At 54.3% G+C, this 26942-nt stretch overlaps 1 long non-coding RNA gene across 2 annotated transcripts; it reads left to right on the forward strand.

Annotated features, from left to right (window-relative positions):
- The first annotated feature begins 244 nt into the window (after positions 1-244).
- Positions 245-26403, forward strand: LOC138061726 (uncharacterized). 2 transcript variants are annotated; one of them, XR_011135640.1, is made up of 3 exons: positions 245-3722; positions 7555-11936; positions 24175-26403. It is a non-coding gene; the product is annotated as an uncharacterized lncRNA (long non-coding RNA). The 2 variants fall into 2 exon arrangements; XR_011135641.1 differs by lacking the exon at positions 24175-26403 and having other exon boundaries at positions 252-3722; positions 7555-11463; positions 11836-16781.
- The last annotated feature ends 539 nt before the right edge of the window (positions 26404-26942 follow it).

Raw genomic sequence — 26942 nt, forward strand, 5'->3', positions numbered from 1 at the left:
GGCACGGGCCCCGGCCCCGGCCCCGGCCCCGGCACGGGCACGGGCACGGGCCCCGGCCCCGGCCCCGGCCCCGGCACAGGCACGGGCACGGGCCCCGGCCCCGGCCCCGGCCCCGGCCCCGGCCCCGGCACCGGCGGCGGCACGGACACGGGCACGGACACGGGCCCTGGCCCCGGCCCCGGCATGGGCACGGACACGGGCACCGGCCCCAACCCCGGCCCCGGCACGGGCACCGGCACCGGCACGGGCACGGACACCAGCCTCGGCCCCGGCCCCGGCGGCGGCACGGACACGGGCCCCGGCCCCGGCCCCGGCACGGACACGGGCACCAGCACCAGCACCAGCACGGACACCGGTCGCGACCCCGGTCCCGGCACCCGCACAGGCACGGGCACCAGCACAGACACCGGCACTGGCACCGACACAGACGCCAGTACCAGCAGCGGCACGGACGCGGGCACAGGCACGGGCACTGGCACAGACACGAGCACCAGCACCGGCTCTAGCACCAGCATGGACACCACACCACTGGTACAGGCAGCAGCATGGATGCGGGCACAGGCAGTGGCACAGATACCAGCACTGGCACTGGCATGGGCACCAGCATAGGAAGAGGCACTGGCACCACCTCAGGCAACAGTACTGGCACGGGCATGGGCATGGGCATGGGCATGGGCACGGGCATGGGCACCAGCACTGTCACTGGCACCGACACAGACACTGCCAGTGGCACCAGCACCAGCACTGACACTGACATGGACACCGATAACGGCACCAGCACCGTCAATAGCACCAGCACTAGCACTGACACCAGCATGGGCACAGGCACCAGCACTGGCTCTGGGCACCAGCATGGGCATGAGCACAGGCACTGGCATTAACACTAGCACTGGTACTGGACACTGACAGACACCAGCATGGACATGAGCACGGGCACGGGCACAGGCACCGACATGGACAATGGCAAAGACACCAGTGTGGGCATGGACACGGCCAGCAGGCCGTGGACACCAGGACCAGCAAGGGCACAGGCACTGGCATGAGGCAGAGGCACTGACACTAGCACCTGACACCAGCACCATGCACTGGCACCAGAACTGTCATGCACACTGGCACCAGCATGGAAAGTGGCACCAGCACTGGGCACCAGGCACCTGCACTGAGCGCTGTGCATCCACACAACACACTGGTTGCACACTCGCTCTAGTATTGGCACTGCACACCTTGCACCAGTACTGGGCATTGTAAGCCAGGCACGGTGCACCAGCACCATGCACCAGGCCTGGGCACCTGCATCCTCTGCATCCCCTGCCAGCCCTCAGTATCCCCCCCGCTATGGATTGCCAGGGCCCAGACTGTGCCTGCCCCTAGGACATCCTTGAAGGGTGAACTACACTGGGCTGGAAAGAAGCTAGTTTTTAGCACCTTCCACCTGAGACCCAGGCAGGAGAGACCCTGTGTGAGCTCCCCAGTGGTCAGTCCTGCTCTAGAGTAAGGCTTTTCAGAAGGTGTTAGCTTGAAACTCAGCCCAGAGGCCAAACTGCTTTCTGCAGCCCTGCTGCCTTGGAGTCCTGATCCTGCCACAATCCCACAGCCACAAAGCTGGCTTCCCTGCTCCCAGCTTCACTGGCCACTGGGCTCCCAGGACTTCCCCGGCATTTGCCTCGGTCTACCCTGCCAGTAACCGCTGGGCCCGTGGAGAGGCTCTGGGGCAGTGTGAGCCCTGCCTGGCTGATTGCCCCTGCTCTGCCCCCTGCCAGGGCAGCAGGAAGGGGCTTGGGCAGGGTAGTACTGCCCAGCAAGGTCTCCAGCCTCCTTGCTTCCTGCTAGCAAGAAAAATGATACTTATAGTATCATTTAAATAGTACTGATGGAGCCAGGCCTGCACCAGCATGGGGACACTACCCCCAAACACCAGAAACCATGGAGGGTGTTCCCAGCCTGCCGCAGCCACCTCCGGCATCTCCTCTGCAAGGGGCAGTTCCTCTAGGCTACCACGTTCCTGCCACCCCACAGGAGGGTTGGGGCTTTTCAGCTGGGCAGAGTCTCTTTTGAGGTGAGAGACCTGGCATGGGGCTGAGCTCTTGGGTCAGACCCCAGCGGCAGTGCAGCATCTCTTTGACCTCCCCTCCGCTGTAGCAGCACAACTCCCACTAGCTTTGCTCTTAGGGGGACGCTAGGCGTGAGTTTTACTGGCATCTGCCCAGACATGAGCCTGGCACACCTGCCCGATGGCTCCAGTTGTGGCTGGCACCTTTCCCACGGGCAGTGGGAAGGCCCAGCAGCTTGTGATACTCCTGAAGGGAACGTGGGAGGTGGTGAGGTGGTGAGAATGTGCCCCTGCGCAGGTCCAAGATGGGGTTGCGGAAAGAAAGGGTGGGGAGTCTAACTGGTACCCAACAGCAACAGCTCCTGCAAGCCCCAAACTGTGAACAAAGTCACAGAGTGAGCGGCACAGCCCCACGTAACCAGCCCCTCCAGCCTAAACACCTCCACATGCCTCCATGGCTATCCCTGGCTCAGTCCCCACGCTGGCGGCGTGGGGCAGGAGGAAAGGGCCATCTGCAGGTAGATGGAGCTCAGAGCAAGAGCTCAGAGCCCTGGCAGGGGACCCAGCCTGCCAGCTGTGGGCACCCCATGGGGAAGGAAGCATGGTAGCACAACTGAGCCCACATCCAGAGCTGGCACCCTCCTCTGGGGGACCTGGGTTCCCATGCCTGCCAGTGCTGCTGGGTCCTGGGGAAGCTGGAGGGAAAGCAGGAAGGTGCAGAGAGATGCTGCGGGTCAGGCCTGCAGAAACAAGGCTTGGAACAAGTCACAGGGATGTGGCATTACCATGGGCAGGAGCCTTTGCTGCTCTGCTCTGCCCTAACTCTCTACTGTGGGCAGTGCACCCATGCATTCCCTATGTGCCCCGTGCGGGTCCCGATGGGCATTTTGCTGCAGGTTGCAGGGCTTTGGCCTACCCAGGAGGGTCTTTACTGCTGGGAGATGGGGCAAGCTGGGTGCTACAGCCAGTCCTGCCAGGGCTCTGCTTCAATGCACAGTCCATGCTTTTGGATGCTTGGGGACAGAGTGGGTTTTGTTTTCAGTCTGCACCCTGCCAGGTGTCTTGCCTCCAGCATGCAGTACAATGCTCCTGTCCTGCGCTCCCTGCAACAAGGACAGTCTCTGCTGCGCCTGTAGCTGAGCGTGCCATGGGGTGAGACAGGGCCGGCATAGGGCCAGCCCTGTCACTGCTGTGTAACACTGCTGTGGTGCCCTCAGCCTGTCACAACAGGGGCCTGCATGCTCCTCATCACTGAGCCCCCCAAGCTGGCTTGTGCAGAGTGTGGCAGCCCCACATCTTCCCATAAGCATTTCAGTGCAGCAGTCAGAGGAGCCATGGGGATACTGGGGACAAGGCCATGCACACTGGGCTGGGACAACCTGGAGAATGGCACAGGAGAAAGGGCAGCCCTAAATTGCAACTGAATCCTCCAGGACTTGAACTACGTTTCCCATAGCACTTTGCAAAGGGAACTACCTCTTCCTATGGTTTATTGCACCAGAAAACTACATTTCCCAGAGCCCTTTGCCAGAGAAAAATTACACAAAAGAGAAGAGTAGCCAACCTCTGATCTGCAGTGAGGAGCTGGGGTTGCGCAGCCCGTCTGGAACACTGCTCACGCCACTGCCCTCTGGTGCCCCTGCCCATCTGCACTGCACAGCCGGGATGCCAGGTGAGTGGGGACACTGGGCTGGGGGGGGCTGTGCCACTGGCATCCACAAAGTGATCTGGAGAGCTGGGCAGTTGGGAGAGCCCCTGGGCTGGCGGAGAGGTGCTTGTGCTCTGGGGGTGCCCGAGGGACTGGCTTCCTGCCTGCAGGGCACTCAGACCTAGGGCTGCAAGGCAGAGTGATGGCACAGTGATCCTGGGCCTCCTGCCTGGGTGGCGTGGTCCTCTTCAGGGTGCTTCTCCAGCAGCAAGACTCCTCCAGAGGCTGACAGCATCCTGTCTGGCCCTGCCAGCACAAATACTGGCAGGTGCTGAGCAAGCTAGGCACCCAGGGGTCTCTCCAAAAGCTCCCTGTTGCTAGTGCCCAATCTCCCCTGCCTACCTTATTAGGCTGATTCTGCAGTTGATCCCTCTGACCTGTGCAAGCCTTGCTGGGCTTGCACGTCCCAAAATGTGGTTAGCACCGTAAAGAGACTAAGCGACCTCTCTGGAGACTTAAGGGAGGGAAAAAGGAGCCCTGAGAACTTTTTTGTAGAAGCTATGGAGAAGGTGCAAGGTTTAAACCCTTCTCTAGTTCTAGCCCTGTGTAGCTGGCAGCTCTGTGCCTCAGTTTCCCATCTGGCTGGGGACTGAGAATAGGTAGGTAGCAGAGCACGCACTGTTCATAACCAGCACAGCAGTCAGCACCTGGGTTTTGCACAACGCAAGACTGGCTTCGCTCAGCCCCTGATGGGAAAAGCCTGCTGCTTCTGATGGCAAGGGAGCCTAGTCCAAAGAAGGCTGTCTTTAAGCCCCAGTGGCTTAAATTTCTTATGTTCTGTTGGCAAGGATGTGGCTCCCAGCAGGTCTCCCAGGGGAGAGCAACTGGCAGCCCCATCTCCTTCCTAGATCTCGCTGCTGCCAGGCTTTCCTAAACCGAGCTGTCTCCCCAAAGCAGAACTGATATTTTCTCCTACATGAGCTTAAAGGAAGAGTCAACATCCTCCCCTTGCCTAGCATCTGTGGTCTGCTGGTGTGGACATGCACCTGGAGGCTGCATCAGCAGTGCTGTGGTGTCCTGTCCACCTCTTCCCTCTTGTTGGCCCCAGACCACCACTCCCATGTAGCTCTGGAGGGGCCGTAGCTCCCGTCCTGACTGCTTGTGAGCAAGTATGTGTCACTTCTCACACAGAGGATGTCGCTGTTGTCACTCTCCAGCTCGGTAGCTTCTTTTCCTTCCAGAGCAGCCCCAGTGCCTCAGGAGCGCTGGCTCATTTTGGCTTTCTGCTCCAGATTCCTGTGTTGTAGCCCTGTTCACAAGATGCTCTGATTGCACGTAGCGCAAGCTCTAAAGCTGTACCCCAGACACATCTCAGAACAGCATGCCCTGGTCTGGGCAGCCAGCCTGTGCCTCTGAGGGGCACCAAAACCATGCAGACAGCGCCCACTGGTTTATTCTTGGTGCCTTTTCTCTCCCAAACTGGCCAATAACCTGTGTGCAGAAGTGGAGTCTCGTTAGTGCCTCAGAAATGTTTAGGGCAGGAGGCACTGCTCCGAGCAAGTCGGGGGCATCCCACATGCTCAAGGGATGCCCAGTGCACCCCTCCCACCTCAGCTGCTTGCCAGGGCTACGGACCTTGCTGAGGAAGGTCTTTGTACAGCCTGTTCAATCAGGGTAATAGCCTTAGCCTCCGTCCCGCTGTCTGCCAGCCAACATCCTTTTGTGGCGTCTTGCAGAAGCAGCGCTAAAAGCTGGGGAACCAGCTGCTGGCAAGGAGAAGGAAAAGGGGTCCTGGCTCTTAGTACAGTCCTTGCTCTCACAGGCGCCTTCTGCATAATCTGATTCATCAAAGTACCTGGCACCAGCTCTGAAGCAGCTGGGCTTTTTGCAGTCTTGTCTCAGGAAGGCCATTCCATCCCATGCTGCTCTCATGGTCCACAGCTGCCTTCTCCTTTCCAGCTTAAATTTACTGGTGGCCAATTTGTTCTTGTGCCAACAATATCTTGAGTAATTCTTCTTCCTCTTGAGCAGTGCCTCTGTGTATTTCTAGGCCTGAAGTTGGCCAGGCTGAACCTGCCAAGCTCTTTCCATCTCCCCGCAGGGCAGATCCCTGTTCTCTTCCAGGCTTCCCTTCCAAGTTTGTGTATCTGTTTTGCATGTGGATGCCCTGAACACGTGCACATTTCCTGTGTGAACCTTTTGCAACCAATTGCTCTTCTCCCGTTGCTGGAAGTGCATCCCCTGACCCTGGGGTCTTTGTTGTCCCAGGCATGCCCTATTCAGCTAGTCTGTGGAGTGTCCCTCCTCTATCATTTCCAACTGCAGAGGTCCCAGTGTGACGTTTCTGTGGCTTGTTCACACCAGCTTGTGCTCACTGATATGCAAAATGTCAAAGGTATGCTTGGCATGTCTTGCCTGCCAGGTTTGAGCAGGTAACCTTGATCTTTAAGGAAGAAGGAGAGGCAGCCTCAGGGGAAGCAGAGGCAAGTGAAGCTTGAAGGTGCCCTTGCAAGACAAGGGCACTGGACTCTTGCAGCTAGAGAGGGGAGAAAGTGGCTGGGGAACAATGGTGGAGAGGCTGCAGAATTTCTGTCCTGGAGAAGGACCAGCTTGACCCAGCTCTTCCCTTGCCTCTACTGTTAACCCCATACTGGTCTCTGGTAGGATAAGCCCTGAAGCATTTAGGACATACAAACTGTCCTCAAGGGGAAAGAGATTTTGTGGCTGCAGGACCCAGGCTCTGGGTGAGGTGTCTGTGATGCTCAGATGCTGAGTGCCCGGCTGGGAGCGTAACTAGCCTGCAGCAGAAGCAGCAGCCTGCATTCCCTGGGGAAGGGCTACGCTTTGCTGTTCCCGCCCTGTTGGGCTGGCCACGTTCCCTCACCTTGCTCTTTTCAATGCATATGGGGTTGGGAGGGAGGATAATGGCTATGGGGACACCCTGGGATCGGCACTCTGCATACACCCTGGGAGGAAGCAGGCCCAGATGATGTGTTCATACCCACATTCAATCCTCTCCTTGCCCTGCCTCCGGGCACCTGTGCCAGGTTCTTCTTGTTTTCAGCGCAGGTGATGAGGGAAGATTGTGGACTCCTGGGTTTGTCTCAGTCACAGTCAGACAGCTGGATGCAGCGCTTGTGTTTGCCACAGTGTGACATTTGTCATCTGCTGCGAGGCTAGGCCTGGGAACTGCCAGCCACCGGCTCTTCCTCCAGCAAGCTGTCCTGCTGTGTGCCAGTTCAGGGCACGTCTCTGTTCTGTTCCCAGCTTTTGAACATTAACACTGCCCTCCAGTGTGCTTGTGCATACTCTCTGCATCAAAGGTGTACCTTGCCTACCTTCAAATCCATGCGTTCAGTAAAATATCTAGTGCGCTCTGCTCCTTTTGGTCCTCCTTGAGGCTTTCTGTTTGGTGTCTCAGAATGAAAGCTGGTGGCTTCAACCTCTTTCCCTGCCATCCCCAGGCCTTTAAGGAGGTATCTGTAGCAAAACCAAGCTGGGCAGCAGGACCAGCACTGCTCCCCAGTGAGATCACCACAGTTACCTCCAAGGATTTTACTCCTAGCCACTTTATTTTCCTCATTTCTGTACTCTTTCCATTCATAAAGTCAAGGTTTACTGCGTGCAGTGGACGTTGTGTATGTCTTCCTCCCTTCGTTGAGGATGGTCACTGCTACCAAGTGGCTCCTCTACTGAGGTCCTGTGCACTCCTTGGAGGTGTTCATCTCCTTTTGGGTACTTTAGACTCCTGGCTCTGCTTAGGGTGATTTCCATGGGAGCGGGGACTCCACCCTGTGCCGGAGTGTCCGGACAATCCGTGGGAGAACTTACAGTTGGATTTTCTTTCTTCTGGCAGATGATGAGAACATGGAGGAGGAAGAGATGGAGGGTCCTGCTGCTGAGATGGCTGAACCACCTGGCTTGCGAGGGGACTTCAGGGACACCTTCTCCCAGGCTGCTGGCGACAGAGCAGGGTGGCAATTTTAGGCCCTCCCCGGCCGTGGGGATCTCAGGGAAGGCGCAGAGAGCCTGCTCCCAAAAGACCCCTTGGCAGAGAGACCCTATAAATGTGGCAAATGCGGGAAGGGCTTTGCGCAGAGCTCTGACCTGATCAGACACCTGCGAATCCATGCTGGCGAGTGCCCATACAAGAGTCCCACTTGCGGGAAGGGCTTTGGCGACAGCTCCGTGCTGTTGAAGCACCACCGCACACACACTGGCCAGTGCCCCTACAAGTGCACTGAATGCGGCAAGGCCTTCGTCCTTCCTCAGCTCCTACCTGATCCAGTAGCAGTGCACGTGCAGCCAGGAGAAGCCCCACAAATGTTCCAACTGTGGACACTGGTTTGGGCTGAGCATAGAGCTGGTGTAGCATCAGCGAGCCCACGCGGGTGAGAAACACTACAAGTGCAGTGAGTGCGGCAAGGGCTTTGCCCAGAGCTCTGATCTCATCTGCCATCAGTGCACACACACCAGCAACTGCCCATACCAATGTTCCCAGTGTGGCAAGACCTTCAGCCTCAGCTCCAATCTGCTGCAGCACCAGTGGACACATGCCAGTGAGCAGCAGTTCACCTGTGCCCAGCGCAGGAAACACTTCACCCAGAGGCTCCAACCTGCTGCAGCACCAGCACACCCACACCGGCGAGCGGCCCTACCAGTGCTCCCGGTGCGGCTGTCATTTCAGCCTCAGCTCCAACCTGCTGCAGTACCAGTGGATGCATTTGAGTGAGCACCCCTATGCCTGCGCTCAATGCGGCAAGACCTTCGGCCTCAGCTCCAACCCGCTGCAGCATCAGTGGACGCACACTGGCGAGTGGCCCTATGCCTGTGTCCAGTGTGGGAAGCACTTCAGGGACAGCGCGACCTTCTGTAAGCACTGGCACACACCCATGCGGGGCCGTACACCTGCTCGCAGTGTGGCCCTGTGGGCTGCCCCAAGCTTCTGCAGCGCCAACACCCTTGCGCTCAGGATGGGCAGCTAATCTGGTCCCCATGTATGCACTGCACCGGGACCCCATGCCCCTGACATCAGGGCTCTTTTCCATGGCTCTGCCGCCCTTTCTCCGCGCTGCAGCACGATGGGATGAGGAGAGGCACATGCTGGCCAAACTGTTTCTTCTGGGCTGCAGGATGCCACAGTCCTGCAGGAAGGCGCCTCCAGCTCCACTCTGCAGGCTCCAGGCATGGGTCAGGGGGCATCGATGGGGTGCAGACCTGCTCTGCATGTCTTTACTCCGGCTCTGGAGAAATGGGGCACTTTGGAAATGTGGACTTGTGCAAATGGTGCTGGGAAGAGGGAGACCTACAAGAGATGGAGATGGGAGGCGAAAAACTGCTGTGCAGTGGAAAAGGAGCTGGCAGCTGGTGTGAACTGGAGAGGGAAATACAGGCCACGCAGCAAACAAGCTAGTTTGCCAAGGGGAGTGAGGTTGCCTCGTGTAAAGCTGGGTTAGGTACAGACCCTTTTCCTTGCTGGGAAAATCCATGTCTACAAGCAGCAGAGCCATCAGAGTGAGGTGTGGTGGGTTGGCATGATGGGAGTATGAAAGCACTGCACGCGTGCTGTGGCAGGAGCCAGGAGGGATGCTGTCCGGCACATGTGCAGCACGGGCACATGGTACCCGGAGTATGAGAGGGCTCGCTGGTAGCAGCAGCTCTTCCTTTGCTCCCCTCTCAGCTCCCTCGGTGCAGAGCATGTGGTTTCTGTGCACAATGTTTCTGCGAGCTCTGATGGAGAGTTGTCGCAACATGCAACCAGTAGACACACCTGATGAGGTTAAAATGGCAGAACTGGTTATCCCATCTTTTCTTTCTGTGCCCTGGGATAGTGTTTCTGTCCTGTCCCTCGCTAACTGCAGAGTATCTCCTGCATCTTTTGGCCTTGATCTGCACAGATCTCTGTCCCTGGATGCTGGTGGTTGTCTCTTTGTCCCCCAGGACAGATGACATGGCCATCCACAGGCGTTTAGGAGGGAGCTTTAGAGCAGCCAGTGCTCCCCAGCAGAAAAGGCAGGCAGAAAAGGCAGCTCAGAGCTCCCCTCTCCTGGCTGGTGGCTGAGGATAGGCAGCAAGCAGTATCTGCAGGAAGGCGCCCAGCCCACGTCCCTGAAAGGCCTCCAGTAAGCCCCTTGGATGGAAGTAAACAGGTCCTTCAAATGCAGAGCTGTTCCCCAGGAGGGAGGTTCTGGGGTGAAAGCCTTAATCTGCCCTCTTAGGCATTCAAATGCTACTATGAAGGCATCGTTCCCTTCTCCGTCTCTGGGAAGCAGAAATCGACCCATGCCACGAGAAACATGAAAGGAAGCGTAGTCACAAGAGAATTATTTGGTGTACCTACCTCAAATACTAGAAGCTGCAATACAGATGATTAGGTAGATCTGCGGCATAGCAGACCCAGCCCTAATATGGCCAAGGTGAGTTACTAACAGTCTGTAAATAGTAACCGGTAATCTTAAAGTCACATATTGAAGTACAAACATTTAATTTGTTGGCAAGATATGACTCCAAACTGAACTATGAAAGCCATATCTGGCAGTCTTGTGCAGCTCCTTAAAGGTTTTACAAGTGGTAGATAATCCTCAGATAGAAAGGCTGTGGTGCCCAAGACAAAGTTGCTATTTTGGACTTGTCACGTATAAAGGGAAGGACTCACTGAGCTGGAAGCTGGTGGTTGCCTAGGAACTGTGCATTCATTATGAGTAAACGGACGACCTAAACTGATGCGTATATATTTGTCGCTTCAAAAGAGCCTAATTTCCTGCAATTGTTTTGAAGAAAAATTTCAACAGAAAAACGCTAATGAAAACTAGGTGCTCGCTTGAGCGAAGTCCTACTCTTAGGAAGGAGAATAGAGAGCAAGGTCCTCATAAGAAGTAATGGCCACACTTAAAAAGAAATATTTTCTGACTTTCTATGCATCCTTTTCTCCATTTGCAAACAGAAGCTGTGACACGGTGATGAGGTCAGAGAGCTTTGGAGAAGAGAAAAATCCAAGGTTGGCAGAGCTAAAGTTCAAAAAGCGTGTGCTGTCCAAAGTGAGGACATTGTGTGTGGTGCAGCTGTGCAAGCTATATCCTCTGTCACCTAAAACCTCTGGGAACCTTGCACATGCATCCATGAGACAATCTGAATGATTTGAGAAGGAGATTGTGAAAACCAGGGTAAACAGGAAAAGAGCAAACCTGTATTTGTCTTTTTTTAACTGATCTGTGAGCTGCTTGCTTGCAGCTTGTGCCACCTTACAGCAACCCCTCACATTCAGCCTCCAGCCATACATATTTGAAAAGCCACTTTTCAATGGCCACTTAGGGGTCGCACTCAGTCCGAGCCTTGGTTATCAGTGAGCACCGTGTGGAAAACTGAGCCGGATACTCAATGGGTTATAGCTCTCATGAGCAGTCCAGCAACACCTGTGGACAGGTGCTAGGCTGGTCCCCATGTCCTCAGCAGAGGCTGGCCCTTGCCCCAGCACACACAGGCTGTCCCACGATGGAGCAGCAGGTGAGCAGCCTGCACCCCAGGAAGGAGGTTTGCACCACGGGAAACAGCCAGCAGTATCTCCAGCCCCCAAAGAAAGAACAGCTGCTGGGAGAATATCGGAAAGTACCTTTTCTAAGGACAGGAGCTGGAACAGGTGCTTGCAATGATGCCTTCCCGAGAGATTGAGGCCTTCCAGCTGGACCTCCAGAGGACTTTTGCTCTGCAAAGGACCCTCATTGGTGTATTTAAACTGGAGGCTGCTTCCACCAGGGAAAACATTCAGGTACAAAGTGGATCCAGCCCCAGAGAGGTTTAAAACACTGCCTTTGCAGAGATGAGCTCCTGCCAGACACAGGTGGTGTGCTGCTTTCGGGGAAAAAACCCGCAAGGGCCGAGGTGTGAGGCAGCATCTGCTTGTGCACAGCCTCGAGGCAGCAAGGCCCAGTTCCTCACCTGGATGTTTTTCCCAATGGCAGTTTGTCCCATTGCAGCCTCTGGACTGCAGTGGGGTTGGCTTCAAGGGTCAGCGTGCAGGCTTGGGGCACCCACAGGCCCCTCTGCCTCTGAGCGGGACCGGGCTGGGCTGAGCAGGCAGCAGTGCAGGGCTTGGATGAGAAAGAAAGGACAAAAGAGCTCTTGTATGTCCTTCCTGCAGCACTGCTGGTGGCCCCCACGTGTCCCTGGTGTGGGACCCAGCCCCCTCAGATGTGGCCCCTCCAGTGCTCGGAGGCTTTACATCCTGCCAGGAGGGAACAGGTATGATTTTGCTTTGGGACTCATCTCAGCAGATCCCCCTGCTTTGCGTGTGATTCTCCAAGGGAGGGTGGTTTTGCTCACTTTCCATGTCCCTGCTCGCATCTCAAGATGTGGGTCTGCAGGGAACCCCTTGGTTCGCTTGGGGAGGAGGCAGACCCCAAGCCTTGGCCCCCAACAGCTGCGGTGGAGTTTAATACCCTCTGCAGAAGATGTTGGGGAGGGGAATGTCAATAATAAGATCCCCCAAAAGGAGGCAGAAAGGCTCCTGGTGGCGACACAGGCTGGTGGCCGTGCTCCCCGAACAAGTGGATGCAGGGCAGGAGGGTGCAGTGGGCTGAATTCCTGCATTCAGCAGGGAATTCTGGAGCTAGACAGGTCCTGCAAGTGCAGAAACACCCCCAGCCATGAGACATAGAGTGCACGACTAGATGGAGAAGCATGTCTCTCTGCAAGCAAGCTTGGCCATCACGTGCTGATCAGCTCTGCACACCAGCTTTTTCATCTCTCTTCTGCAAATGCTTCTGTATTATCCTCACCTGGAGAAAGGTGCTGGGCTCAGAGCATCTCCTACAATATCGATCCAGAAAAGATCTTGGTGTTTGCAGTAGTGCTGGAGCAGAAAACCCACAGTGCCTGATCCTGCATGGCTGAACACAAGGCTTTAGGAGCTACAGTGATCTCCCAGGGTGCCTGAACTCAGCAAAGTCTCAAGAAACTTCTGGCCTCACCACACAGCAAAAGAGATTATTTTTTTGGCAAAAGAAACACCAGAAAGCCATGGGCATGTCTACCTGTGCGGTGTCATTCACCTGGGGACAGGAATCCATGTGGCAACAGGGTCAGTCTATCAGGGTCGGGGAAGTCCCAGTTTCTCCCAGAGCTCAGGGGCTCTCCTCGGCACAGCAAACCAAACCCCTAGACCTGTTCACTGATTATTTCTGTTCTTTTAGTGGGAAGAGGCAGTGTCACATCCCAGGCACATGAGGGTGATGAAGTTCTTTCCAGCCCATAAGTATCCAAGGATGATATCAAACAGCATCTCCTAGAGGGAAAGATTTTTATACCGGCAGCCCAAATATCTCTCAAAATCCAGGAGTCTTAGCACAGCATTATGAACAGCTTCCCCCTGCAAATGATGATTTTTTCAGCAAATCTTGGCACGTTGAGGAATTTTTCAAACCTAAAGAAAGCTCATAGTTGTGCAAAATGGGCACATGGATGAGTTCGGACAGAATAACAGGAAGCCAATCCCTAAATTCAGTCTATGCAAAACAGTTAAAGCTGGACAGATGAGTTCATTGTTTTAAGGACATCACAAGACGCCCTCAGAAGGGAGCCTCCACTGTTCAATATATTCCCTGAGGTGCTTGATTTAGCTGGGGTAAGGGACCTATCGAAAGGGCAAGGCAAGCCAGGAGCTGGTGTCTGGCCACCAAAACCAGCAGGATGAGCAGTCAGGCCAGCCCTGAGAGCAATGAGTAGCTGGAGGAACATGGCAAACTCCAGGTCTTTCCAGAAGGAGAAATGAGCCCACCTGCCTGGCACCGTCACTAGGATGACTCACTTCATTTGGAGGCTAGATCTTGGGCTTCTGCCTGAATTTCCTCCTCTGTGAAGCACATGCCCAAGTTTTCCCTGCTGCCTGCCCAGTGGGGTTTGGGGGCTCAGAGAGGCCACAGAAGTTTTTGGTCTGCCTAACGGAAGGGCCCTAAGAAATGCTTGTGTCTCAGCAGGGGCTGGACAGGCATCACCTGCACAAGCTGGCATTGTGCATGCAAACCCCCAGCATGGTTGCTGCCCCTTATGCCTTTCTATAACACAGCCCAATGTCCAGCACTCTGGTTTGGAAAAGTCTAGTAAGGGTAAAATTAAGGTTTTCCCTTCAAATCAGACCCTCAGCCTGTGCTCTGCATCACGTGCCATGTGTCCCTGTGCCAAGCTATTCCTGCTTTCAACGTAGTGCGTGGGTGCAGCACACTCCTGCGTGTGTAACCTGGCCACCCTGTGACTGTGTCGTACAGTGTGGGGGCCCAGGCTTGCTCACCCTGCATGCACCGAGCCTCAGCACATGCAGTCACAGCCCTGCACTGCTCATCTCAGTGATTTATGCTTGTGGCATGCAATGAGTTTTCTCATCCTCAGTTCTTAGTGCCCTCGTAGGGAAAGTGATGTGTTCCAAAGGATGCCATCAGCTTTTAAAGCCAAAATGCAGCCTGCAAATGACCTGTAAAGCCTGCTCAAAAGGAGGGATTGCCTGCTCTGCCTCGGGATGGATGATACAAAGCCCAGGTGCGATTTTCTCCTGGCTGTGTTGGCAGTACCACATGCACCCATTTGCTCGTGGGGACCTGGCCGCATCTGTGCTGCCGCATTTACTCTTTTCTGGTTCCCTTCCGTGATCCCATTATGGCTGTGGTGCCAAGACATGTCCAATCTCTTGGGTCAGCACGCATGCTGTGCACACTAGGGACAGAAGCCCTAGGTGATGCACCATTCATGGGGCAGATCTGATCCTGCTCTCTAGACCAGCTCCTGAGATTTGGCTCTGTACCAAGTGATTGGAACTGGAGTTTCCAATCTGGGGGGCAGCATAGGCTTGTCTGCAAAACTCCCTGATACTTTTGCGTGGCAAATGAACCAGGTGGGGCTGGCGCTAGCCCTGCAACAAGAGCCTCTAGCAAATCCCTAGAAAGCATTGGCAGCTCCCTAGATCCGACAGGATCCCTCATCAGCTTTGTACTGTGTGGGTTATAGTCTCCCGCTGGGACGTCTCAGCCTGCCCCACAGGGCTGAGATTCGGGAACAGGCACCTTGGAAGCACCCTGGAGGGTGATCGAAGTGGAGCATCGCAGAGGGCATGGAAAATGCCACTGGTGGTGTGCGCATCTGGGCATTGTGCAGATGCCCATGTACCACGTGTACAGGCACAGTGAAGGAGCACGGCACACATGGAGTGCATCCATGTACCCATGTGGTTTTCTGTGTGTTCCTGCAGGAAGGAATGAAGGTCTTGAAGAAGGTATTCCCCAGCTTAACACATGTACGCAGGTGCACGTATAACACACACACGTGCCTGGTGTGTTTGGGTTCCTCCAGGCGTACCAGGCATGTCATTGCTATATATGGAGGAAGGCCTTGAGCTGTGGCTGCACAGTCCAGAGCATTTCTATTTTAAGTCCCCGTCATGCCCTGGCAGGGGGCTGCTCACATTCCCTGAGAGTAACGCTGTCAGAAAAATAAATTGGTGTCTGGGCTGGCATGGCCAGGGCCAGCATTGCATGAGTCACTCTGCACCTGCTCTGCTGTGTGGTGTTTCCCTAGGCCTTGAGCTGGCCTGCAGGAATCAGGAGAGGAGCTGGTTTCCTTATCACCTCCCTGCACTCGCCCTCCATCCCTCCCCCTGCGGCTCACCGGACTGGCTGGCCGGCCCCCAGGTTAGGCAGGGCCTTGGCAGCGACGCGGGGGGAAGCTCACATTGTGGCTGCCCACTGTGGGCCTGGCTGGAGGAGAAAGCAAGGATTTCCTGGCCTGGAGCAAGTCCTTCCCGTCTCCTCCCAGCAGCAGAGCACTATCGGGGCTGATGAGAGGCCATTCCCATTGGGCTTTGTACTGGGAGCTAGCGGCTGCCCCAGCACAGCGCTGCCATTAAGCAAAGGATTACTGAAAGGGCTGGGCTACCAGCCGGCCCTGGTGATCGAGGACCAGCAGAGCCAGCAGGGCAGCAGGCAGGGGCTCCAAACGCAGAGCTGGAGGAAGATACGTGGGGACGGGTGCGTCAGCTGGGCAAGCATGGCCCCCACCAGGCTCTGGTCCCCAGCAGCCCCTCGCTGGGCTGAGAACTACAGGTTCCCCCAAAATAGCACCCCAACCCAGCACAGCTCCGAAATGCCACAGTGGGACTGACACCACTCCCTCCACAAATCACCCGGACACCTGAAAGGGGCAAGTTTGGATGATGCCATCCTCCCCAAAATCTCACCCTGCCAGCTCTCTCCTACCCAGGCAATGTCTGAAGCTGGCACAGAGGAAACCTTCATCTCTTCTTGCCGTAGCAGCATCACCCCACCGAGGCTGGGATGCTCCAGGGGCTTGCGCATCCTGGCCAGGGAGGTGCAATGGGAGAGAGCAGCTGTGCAGGACACGGCAGCTCAGCTCACTACACATACTCGTCTTTAGGGCCAGCTTGGTGCTTGCGCAGCACTGTGGCATTGCACAGAGAGGCACCCTTTGGCGAAAGCCCAACCTGGGAACAGCAATACTCCTTCTGGCCCAGCACCCATGGGCAGTTCCTGGCTGTGGGAATTGTGTCCAGTTGGCCATACTGCCGCTCACGTGCAGCTCCCTGCTCAGAGCCTGACAGGAACTAACAGCCCAGGGTACCTTCTGAGGCTAAATACTCACTTGCATGCTGAGGAGACCTGGAAAACTGGCTGTGAGAGCCCCAGCTGGGGACACCTGGTATGGCACCTGCCGCTCACATGCACAGCCAGAGTTTTCCCTCCTCAAATTTCAGTTCCTCCTTTGAGCAAAAGAAAGCATTTCCTGCAAATAAGCAAGGCAAGCCAGGACTTGGGTTAGCTGTTCACACTCATGTTCAAACAGGGTCCCTGCACACATCGGTTTTGGTTTTTGTTGCAAAGAGTTGAACTCAACAATGCCGTTGCTTCATGTTTCCGGTATACTGAAACCACATGGAGAACTTGTGCGTAGGCTACACCTGGCTACGTTTTTTAGGACAAGTGGCTGATTTCCTGTTATTTTTTTCATGAATGAAAGTTTAATGTCTCAGGGACAGCCTCAGTGGGAGGGGGAGAAGGGCTGCCCCCCATGTCCTGACGTGGAGCACCCAGGGCATGGTGCCATCATTTGTTGCCCTGCCCTTGGGAAGGACTTAGGAGATGGCACCATCCTGCCTGGTATGGAGAAGGGAAGATCTTCCCACTGGGAGCAGGAGAAGCCTGAGCCCACACCATGCGGCAGCACCCTGCTCCCAGCTAAGCCCTTGGCTCCAGTTCTCTCCCAGTGGACGTCTGTTTTCTGTCCTGCTGTCTGCTTGTTCCCCCTGGTTCAAACAGTCCTCGTTTGTTTGGCTCTCGCTGTTGGCAGGAGCTGGGGCTGTGTGCCTGGGCTGCCTGTGCACAACGGCTCCTTGTTCCCTGCCTCTCACTGGCCTTCCTTCCTCCTTGCTCACCCCTCATTGGCTTTAGCAGTTATCCCAATTACTGGTGCCCCCTCCTTGCTCTCCACCTCTCTGGCTGCACTGCAGGCCCTCCTGTCCTGCAGCGGTCACTCTGGCTGCAGAGCAGCACCACCTCATGCTGGGAGCCACCTCCCAGGTCACTGACACTTGGGCACCTGTGAGATGGCTACCTGCTCCCAGAGTACGACTTGGAGGGCGGAAACAGTTGGGTTGTGCGGCGATGGAGGTGTATGGAGACCCACAGATCCAAAGATGTGGGGGGCGTCTTTGAAGCTCATTAGAGGCTGGAAGAGGATGAACAAGCCATGCTTTGGACCTGCAGCTCCCCAGCTGGCTGTGTCAGGCCACCTAGGTCTGCCTTTGCTTCTCCGGGTCTCTTTGTGCCTTTGGACTGCCCCACTGTGGCTGCACAGCCCTGTGGGAGCAGGTGTGTGCTCAGCGTGGGCGCCACAAGCGCGTTTCCTGTGAGTGTCAAGCCATGCTGCAGCACCGCCACCTTCCTCCCACGGCTGCCGGCTTTGTGAAAGCCTCTGGCAGGCGGTTAAAGTTTCTACTCACGGAAGGAGGCCAGGGTGGCCTCACAGGCCTCTGCGGGAAGCGAGCTTTCTGAGCCACAGCGCTACGCCGCTTTTCCCAGCAGGGCATTGCTTCTGGGGCCATCTTCCCCTCTTCCCTCCTGAGTCCATGGAGAAGCCAGGCCACAATCCCGAGCTGTTCTGGAGATCTGCCAACAGGGACCCAGCAGGATCATCCCTATTTGCCCTAATGGCCGAATGGACTGCTGGAGCCAGAGCTGCTGAGGACCGATGCCATTCATTACCTGGATCCTGGCTGTGGCATGCACAGCCTACCACATATCAGAGGTCCAGGGCAAGCATGCATCCATATATGCTCTGTGTCCCTGCTGATTAGCATGGTCCTCAACCATGGGGGAAGAAGTGAGGCCAGTCCATGCTGCAGTTTCTCCCCCCGCAGCACTGCAGTGCTGCTGTGTGACAGCAGTGTGAACTTGCTCTGTCCTCAGCCTCTGCAAGCAACCAGCCAGGATCCTATCCAGCACTCTGCCAACAGGACTGTGCTGCAGTCACGCTGGGACATGGCTTTTTTGGTGGGGGCATCACCATGAGGGGCAGGCGATGTGGCAGCAGCAGTGCCTCCAGCTCCTAGGATGGCTCCGAGTGCCTCATCTTGCTGACAGCAGCCCTGGGCTCCTGGGATTTGATCTTTACCATTTGAGCCAGCCTGTCTGGTTCCATTTGTCTGTTGTATTTCAGAGGGACTGCAAGCACCAGGCATACACAGCATCCTGCTGGCCAGCTCCGTGCTGGCACACTGACAGCTGCCAGGCAGGCAGCAGGCCCACAGTTTCTGCCTTTGGTGCTGCGCCTTCTCCACAGCTCTCCAGGCCCCAGATCCCTGTATGTAAGTCAGTCAGTCAGGGTCCTCCAATAACCCCTCAATGGGGTTGGCAGAGAGCAGCAGTGCCAGAACCCGTGTAAGCCCAGTAGGAAGTGGGTCCCTCAGGAAACTGTGATTTTGGCTGTGAGGTGCCAAAGGTGCCCATCAAGAGGCTGGAGTTCTCCTCCTCCTAGAGGAGAGCCAATGGGTGGGCTGGATGTGGCTTCATGCTTCCTTATTAGGGGACTGCTCTTGTCCTCGAGCTTGCACTCCTACTAACACCTTCCTCAGTGCTGATGCTAGTAAGTCCCTAACCTGCTCTGTAGAGCAGCATGAGGACAGTGTCCATGCCAGGTACTCAGTACAGCTTTCCTTCCCTTCCCAGCTCCATTAGTGCCCCAGTAGACAGAGATTTAGCTCGTGGTGGTACAAGTCTCTCTGGATATCTCTGTCCTGCTCCAAGGACACAATGCAGCCCTGGCACCTCAGTGGCTCCTCCAGCAGCCTGAGCATGCCAGGGTCCCCTTCTAGGCTGGGACACTGAGTGGAAAGACCTCACATCCCCACATCATCAGAGCCTGCAGCAGGGATGGAGCTAGCTCCAGGGTGACTGCTCGCTTCCTACCTCAGCCTACACAAGAGCACCAGGCTGGAGTGACTCTCTCATTCCCAAAAAACCTTCCCAGACAAGTCACTGGACAAGGGGGCCTCTCTAGAGGGAGCAGCTTCAAGAGAAGGGCCACAGAAGTCGAGAGGAAGTGATAGGCGGTATTGTGATTCATGGTGGCTCATCTCCATCGCAGTAAGGCCAAAGAAACTCTCAGCCATCTCTTTCACAGAGGAATGAGATCCATAGACCTTGGTGGAAGAGCCCTGAATTAGATATACAGAGGCCAGGCCTGGGCACCTATGGAAGCCTGATGGGAATAGGAGCAGGACCAATGCTATTGACAGGCTTAGGAACAACATCCCTGGTGGTATGGTTGAGAAAGGAGGGGAAGAGCCCCAGGGCTTACTGCCAAGAGCTCTGCAGCCACCACCGGAGCTGGATTTCCAGCTCCCTGGTGAGCTGAGCCGCATTAACAAGCCAGCTCTGGCTTTGGAAGTGCTTTCTGGGGAGACACATCCCAGCCCTGCTAGGTAGTGCAGTCCCGCAGGAGACATGGACTGCACAGAGGCCACCCTGCCTGCCCACTCTGCCCTGGTGCCCCTGTAGCCTTGGAGGCCACCTGAATGCTCCAGCCTGTGCGGTGGCCAAGGGCAGCATGGGCAGCAGCCAACTTGTGGGCGCTTGCTCCCTGGTGTTTGGCGCTGGCTCACTGGTGTTGGAGGGACCCAGCCTGTCTTTCTCCCAGGGCAGGCCGCCCTCCTTCCCCGTCAAGCATCTTGCCCCTGGCCCCTGAGACTACTCACTGCCATGGTGATACCAGCCAAGATCTTGGGAGGATTGAAGCAGTGAGGGAGAAGAGGCTGTGGATCTGCCTGGCGCCCTGGCTGCACAGGGCCAGATGAGAGGATGCTCCCACTCCCTTCCTCAGTCATTCCTATGGCCTCCTGCCACTGTCCCAGCAGGACCCCAGACATGGGCTCTTCCCAGATTCCTGAAGACTCCCATGCCTTGGCAGCTGGAGGCTGGAGCATGGCTGGCAGCACCACAAGCAAGTGCTTTCCCCTCCCAAGTCAACAGCCTGAGCTCTGCAACCTTCCCTATGCCAGCATCTGGCAGGGACCCTTGGGGCTGCTCCAGATGCCCCTTCCCACAGGGTCCATCACCCAGTAGGGTACATGTCCCCACCTTGGTGCAGGCTAAGTGGGATGCCTGCCAGCCCTGGGGGGAACCTCCTCAACATCTTGTGACTGCCTGTGGAGCTGGTATAACACACATGTAGTCACTGTCACACAGGAAACAACCCCCCTCCATGGCCCCCCCACCAGAGACCCTGCATGGCTTCTAGCTTTCAGTCAAGATGATGCCAGGGAATTAGCCAACTCCTGCATTTCCCAGGCTCACTCATCCCTCCGTCCACACATCCTCTCATCTCCTCCATGTAACAACCTTTCTCCAGGTCTGCAAGCCACTGCTCTCTTCCCAGTCAAGCCCTTGTTGGAAGCTCTCTCAGCTGCACATTCAGAGCAAATAGCAGCTCAGATCGGCCATGCTTAAGCCACTACAGAAGAGCAAGCGCTTCAGCAGGCATGCAGGCAAGAGCACACCTCGCCATTGCGGCTTTGTGGAGACGTGCATGCAGGAAGCCACCACTGCGCAGGTGGGCTCAGTCCAGCCAGACAGGCAAGACTGGCTCCAGCCAACAGGAAGTGGGAGCCACGACGGGGAGGAGCTCCTGGCCAAGCACTCACACAGCTCCCCAGGAGCTAGGAACACCTATGGAAAATAAAACCCTAGCTTTCTGAGGGCCATCACTGACAGATAACCACAGCTGACCTAGGACTGTAACCATCATCCCCTATTATGAGCATCACTTGTACAAGCTGATAGCAGAAACTATACCAGGAGACCAGGTAGGCTCTTTCCAGCTACTGGTAGCCAGGATCAGGGAAGGAAGAACAAGCTGTGCCTCCAAGGCCCACTGTGAAACCTTAGAAAACCATGTGCAGATAGCAGGATCACCCCACCCGCAGGCACAGCCAAGGCCTTTTGTGTGGGGATGCCTTCAGAGCAAGGCACTACACCAGCCCCATCCTGGAGCTGGCCAGGGCACAGTGGGGCCCTTTCTAGTACATTAGAGGACATTTTCACTGACCCTGAAAAAACTGAAACTCTGTGTGGGTATACAGACGCTACAAACATTGCTGCTTCAGGGCTCTGCTGCTCTTTAGAGCTGTACCCTGTCTAACAGTCCTTCAGCCGATGGGAGAGATGAGCAGGAACTTGGGCAGATCTCTAACCCATGCCAGGACCACCTCGTGCTTTGTTGTGCCAGGGAGCAAGCCCATCCAAAATTACGTGAGGACCCTGCTGAGCTGCTGACAGGCATCTTGAAGGCACACACAGTCAGTGTGCCGCCTCCTTCTCCGTGACCCAGTTTGAGTCTCAGCGCTACATCCAGTCGAGCAGCGCTGTCAGGTTACAAGCTGAGCCAGCGCTGAGGTCTCTGAGGGAGCCAGTAAAGCAAACGCTAAATGTCACTTCAATTACAAGGAGTCTGCCTCAGCGTTAGTGTCTCCAGAGCCAGAGATGCTCCACCAGCTCTGCAGCTACCAAACTCAGCAAAAGAGGATGAGGAAGAATTGCCATATCCCCACTCTGATACATGCTCTGGCTTCACCTGAGCCTGAAACCCTTAAGGCCCTAATAAAGCCAGCTGCAGCTGGGCTGGATTTGAAGGCAAAAGGTTCCTGTTCCAATTCTTCTAGGTGCTTTTCTAAAGGACAGGGGTCTTCATTGCTTCCTTTTGCCCCTAAAATGCAAGACTAGGTCATGTGGCCAGCCTCCCTAGCCAGCAGTCCTTAGGAAGTTCCAGACTTCCCCAGCAGTCCCTATATAATCACAGGAGGACGAGGAGGGAGCTTCTGATGACTTGGTCACAGGGAAGATGTGAAAACCTCTTTGCCTTCAGAGTCCACATGAAGCTTTGCACACATAGAGCAGGGGTGGATGCAGCAATGCAGCCTCCGGGTGAAGAAGGGGGGCTCTGAGGGAAGCCAGGGGTGTTGGAGTCCAGTGGTACCCTGTGCAGCCATGTTTCTAGCACCACCGGAGGAAATAATTGTCTTCTGAGCACAGCAACACCTTATTCAGGCCTGCAGAGTCTGCGCTGCATGGAGCAATACCCACGAGTGCCTCTGGGTCTCAAATGTCTGCTTACCCCACCCAGCAACGCTTACCCCAGTGCACCTCCTCAGAAGGCAGCTCGGGCCCAGCCCTTCTGGGATTGTGGATGGTCCCACTCCCATAGTGGAGTCCAAGCCCCAGCTCAAACTATGACCAGCATTTTGCTTGGGGCCTTGTACAGTGGAGTTCTGAGTATCTCCAAGGTCAGATATCCCACCACGTCGCTGGGCCCTGGTCCAGTGTTTGACCTTCTCGATGAAAAAGTTTTTCCCTATATATAGTTCCCTATATATATAGCCCGTGTCCCAGCTTTTGGCCACTGCCTCTCATTCTTGGAGTGCGCTCCTCTGAGAAGAGTCTGTGTCTCTCTTCTTTCTTTCCTCCCATGAGATAGCTGTGGAGAACAACAGGATCTTCCTCAAGCCTTCTTTTTTGATGGCAGAAAAAATCCAGCCTTCTGGGCAGGGATGTGGCAGAGAAAGAAATGAACGTCACCGCTTTTGAGGAGATAGGAGACTGTTTTTCTGGCCGTGCTGCAATGATCCTTTGCCCCCTTGCTTTCTGTGCATCCTCCTCCTCTGTCCCATCCTACAGTTGAAGGACAGAGATCTTCGAGGTGCTCTCCCTCTGCTGGATGGGGTACAGTACCAGCAAGGTGGGGCCCCACTGCCAGAAGTGGCCACAGTATTAACCACTAGAAAGAGCTAGCAATAAAAATAGTGGTTAGAGCCCTTTAGATCTCTTCAGAGCTTGAGGAATGTCCATAACCTTCGAGCTAGCCAAACCTTGACCTGTGTAAGTCTTTCATGCCATTAAGTATATAATTCCTATAATCTCAAGAAAGAGCAAGACTCATACACGGTAGTTTGTTGGTAGAGCGTGTAATAGTCAAAGGCTTTGAACCATTTTGCAGACCTTCTGAGCACCATCTTTCTCACAGTGCAGTCTCTGTAGAGAGCTGTAAACCTAGAAATGACCACTTTCAAGCCATGGAAAATGCTTTAGGACTGTACTGCAAGTGCTTAAATGACTAGCTCCTGACCATCATCAACGTATACACCTCTACTACTACATAACAGTAAGCAGAGCAGAAATAACTGACTTGCAACCAAAAATTCTCCTAGTTTCTTGGTAGTTTTTTTTGAATAGCTTTTCTCCTTTAAAACTGTCTTTACTCTGCCTGGGCTAGCTGCACTTCCCAGGAGCTGCAGACAACTTCTGCAATTGTTTTGGTAGAGCCGGACGAAAATGCATGCCAGGCATGCAGGATGAGAGCTGCCTGCTTTCCATTTATGAACGCGTTCCCTGCACGTCCCCACTGTTTGTTGGTGTCTCTGCACACTGTCAGGGCTGGGAGCATGTGAGCAAAGCTGGAGCCTGCAGCCCTGTGTCCTGATGGAGGCCATCCCGCATAGCTCAATCCCCAGCCTCCCGGGAGCCACTCTGCCTGCCCAGCTGTGAGTGGGAACGCACCTTTGGTTGCTAACACCGTGCCGTTGCCTGGCTGAGTGCCACATCAGCCAGGCCTGGAGGGACTCTAACCTGTGAGGATGGTGACCATGGCAGTTGATGTCCCTTCCTTGTACCCTGAGCACCGATGCTCTACACCGAGTAGGAGGAGGAGAGAAAGTGCTGAGGGGATGGAGCATGACACATGAAAAGACTTAATACAGGGCATGAGTACAAAATCCAGGTCTCCCTCAATGATGAGGATAAGTGCCAGGCTGGGTTCACTCTCCCAGTGTGGCAGAGTGGAGCAGCCGCTCATACTAGTGCCTGGTCGCTTACAGACCTGCTGATTAAAGCTGCTCTCTGTAAAGCTGAAGACGATCTCATTTTTTTTGTAGGTGAATTATCTTTGTTATGAGTGATACACCAGCAGAAAACAAGATCGTTGCACGAAATCAACTGGGTTTTGGAAAGAGCTGTTGATGTTGCAAAGGATGCAGTCAAACAAACTCACAAACTTGCAAGAGCAGTAAGCAGTAAATAAAAGGCATGAGTCATTGTAAAAGCACCTCGAGGTGGTGAAGCCAGATGCGGGGACAACAAAGAGCAATGCCCCAGTGTGTGCATGGTAAATGAGATCCAGGAGAGCAAGGGAAGAAGTGATGCCAGGTTTAGCATTCATGGAGCTGTTGGCTAACTCAGGTTTAATGAAAAGCAGTCAAATATATGGACGTGATCACAGGCCAGGGGTCAGTGCCAAGCAATGAAGAATAACCATCCTGTTGGAGCCACAAGGATTACAAATCCAAAGGTGTAATAAAATCCTGAATGTGCAGCTGGAGGACCAAGCTGATGATGGCTGATGTAGATGATGAGGAGGAAACTTTGGGTCAAATTATCTTCTGGCATAACTGTTCATCTTGGTGGAGTTACGCCAGCAGAGAAACTGGCCAGCATTATTACGTCTCTCAATATGTTTGTAAAGCAAAGGTTGAGAAATGCTTGATCTATGACACTGGAAAATGAGTTCCCAGAGAGACGCTGTAGTCAAATGCAAGGCAAACACAGCAATCCTGTACCAGGGAAGAATCGGCACTGAATTTTAAAAAGCCAAACTTAATTTGTCTCGGTGGCATGAAACAAACCTACTGGCAAAGCTGCTCTTGTGTGTCTGTCCAAGTAGAGCTTGAAACAGCACAACAGGAATTGCAAGTATACTTGACCTAAGGAGCTCTCTCCAAATCCAGAGGCCTGCTGGAAAGGTCCAGAATAAGGTAAAAGAATTCGGTGATGTTTATAATACCCAGAAATGCATGATATATCACATCAACAGAGAGCTCAAAAGACACACTTTGAATAGCCCCATGTAGCATAAAGATGTATGTTTATGATAACACATAATAAGATCTATGTTTATGAAAGATCATGCAGCAGATGGACTGCTGCATAGATGGCATAACCAGGAACCAGGTAGCAGGTGTAAAAGTATGGCCATACGTAAAGCCAACAGGTTAGAGGTGGCAACAAGGGCTAGGATTTGTGTTAGGACTTCCCATGGAAGTGCAGCCTCCTGAGCCCAGCTGAAGTGTAAGTGTCCAGGTTTTGAAAGACAAATTATTTTCAGTTTGGGATGGAAACCAGAAAATCCAGCCTGCAATCAAGCACAAGTAACTCTCAAAGATCTGCTGTTCTGGGGCAAAAATAGCCAAGAAAAGCAGGCCTGGAGGAGCTCTGTAAGTCTTGTTCAGTGCTCACTTGTTGAAATTAGTGGAAAAACTGAAAGTGTCCGTCAGAGGAAACTTGGGGCAAAAGTATCCCTTGCAGAAGTCATAACAGGTAGCACTTGCTCCCAAGGACCACGTCAAGCCTAATACAAGAAAAGAAAGTGCCAGGGCTTGGCTCAGGCTGTAAACTTCTTAGCAAGTAAATGAATAGGTAGACAGTAACCATGAAACTTTGAAAGCTGAAGTACAGAAACTATTGTTTGTAGTTAATTAAGACTACAGGATTGAATTGCTGCAGGTAAGAGGCTGATTTTGTGCTAAGTCGCTGGCTAGCAGTACTAAGCAGGTGAGTGAGAAATACTCTCTCACTTGCAGTGGCATAGAGGTGCTTGAGAGAGCATAAGAGCTGGGGCCAAGCAGTGCTGCTCTTGCAGCTAGGAGCACTGCCTGGAAGGAGGGGAATCCATCGTGGCATCCACCAAGGACAGGAAGCAGAGGACAAGAGAGCCGTTGGGGCAATATGAGGATACCATACATCTTGGCGCAAATGCATTCTCATTCAGCAGAAAAGACTCCTGATATCGTTTATGATTATTTTTAAATAGAGCTGTTGCTTAACTCACTGAATAGCAGTGTAATAACACTGTGCAGCTAGGTCAGCATGGGGATGCCATACGAATTAATAACAGAAAATGGCCCACAATCACTTACTTCCTGCAATTTCCTTTGCTCTGTGAGTTCAAGCATAACATACCAGTTCACGCTTGCTGCATCCAAAAGTGTTAGCAGGAAAGTAAGCAAAAAATGGCATAGAGAAGATAGGGAAGATTGAGGGAATCCCCTTTAACACTGTTAGGGTGTGAGAAAGCAGGCGCCTCATACTAATTTCGTCATGTACTCAGATCAAAGAATTATGCTTAGAAGGACTAGAGGCAGAGTCGTTACAAAATCTCTTATCCAACAAAAAAACTAAAAGATTAAAAATACAACCACTAACACTGTCAACTGGAGAGCACTGATTTCTAAACAGAGGCAGCTGGCAGGTAAAGCAAAATGATCCCAAAGCCCACAAACAGGCTCAGTGTGGCTGAGCCCAGGAGAGTGCCTGGGGCATTCATCTCGTCGAGGTGAGCTTGGTTGTCTCCTCCAAGCCAGATGTCTGTTAGGGGATAAATTAGGCAGGATGAACCCCTTCCCCACGCAGTTAGCAGAGGAAAAAGTCCCTCCAGACGACAGTTCATCCTGTGCTAAGATAAAGTCTATGGGATGCATAAAGCCTGAGGCAGCTGAGTGTTCCTCTGGCCTTACAGCAGAGATATAACCCCCCTCTTGAAATACATGAGGCTCCAACTTCTGTACCTGTCCTGGGCTCAAGGAGCTATGGGAAAGTGATGATATAAAAGCAAAGATGTGACTGTGTGGTCACAGAGTGGAGCCAGGCC

Source organism: Struthio camelus, chromosome 20 (assembly GCF_040807025.1).
Source record: "Struthio camelus isolate bStrCam1 chromosome 20, bStrCam1.hap1, whole genome shotgun sequence".
NCBI lineage: Eukaryota > Metazoa > Chordata > Aves > Struthioniformes > Struthionidae > Struthio > Struthio camelus.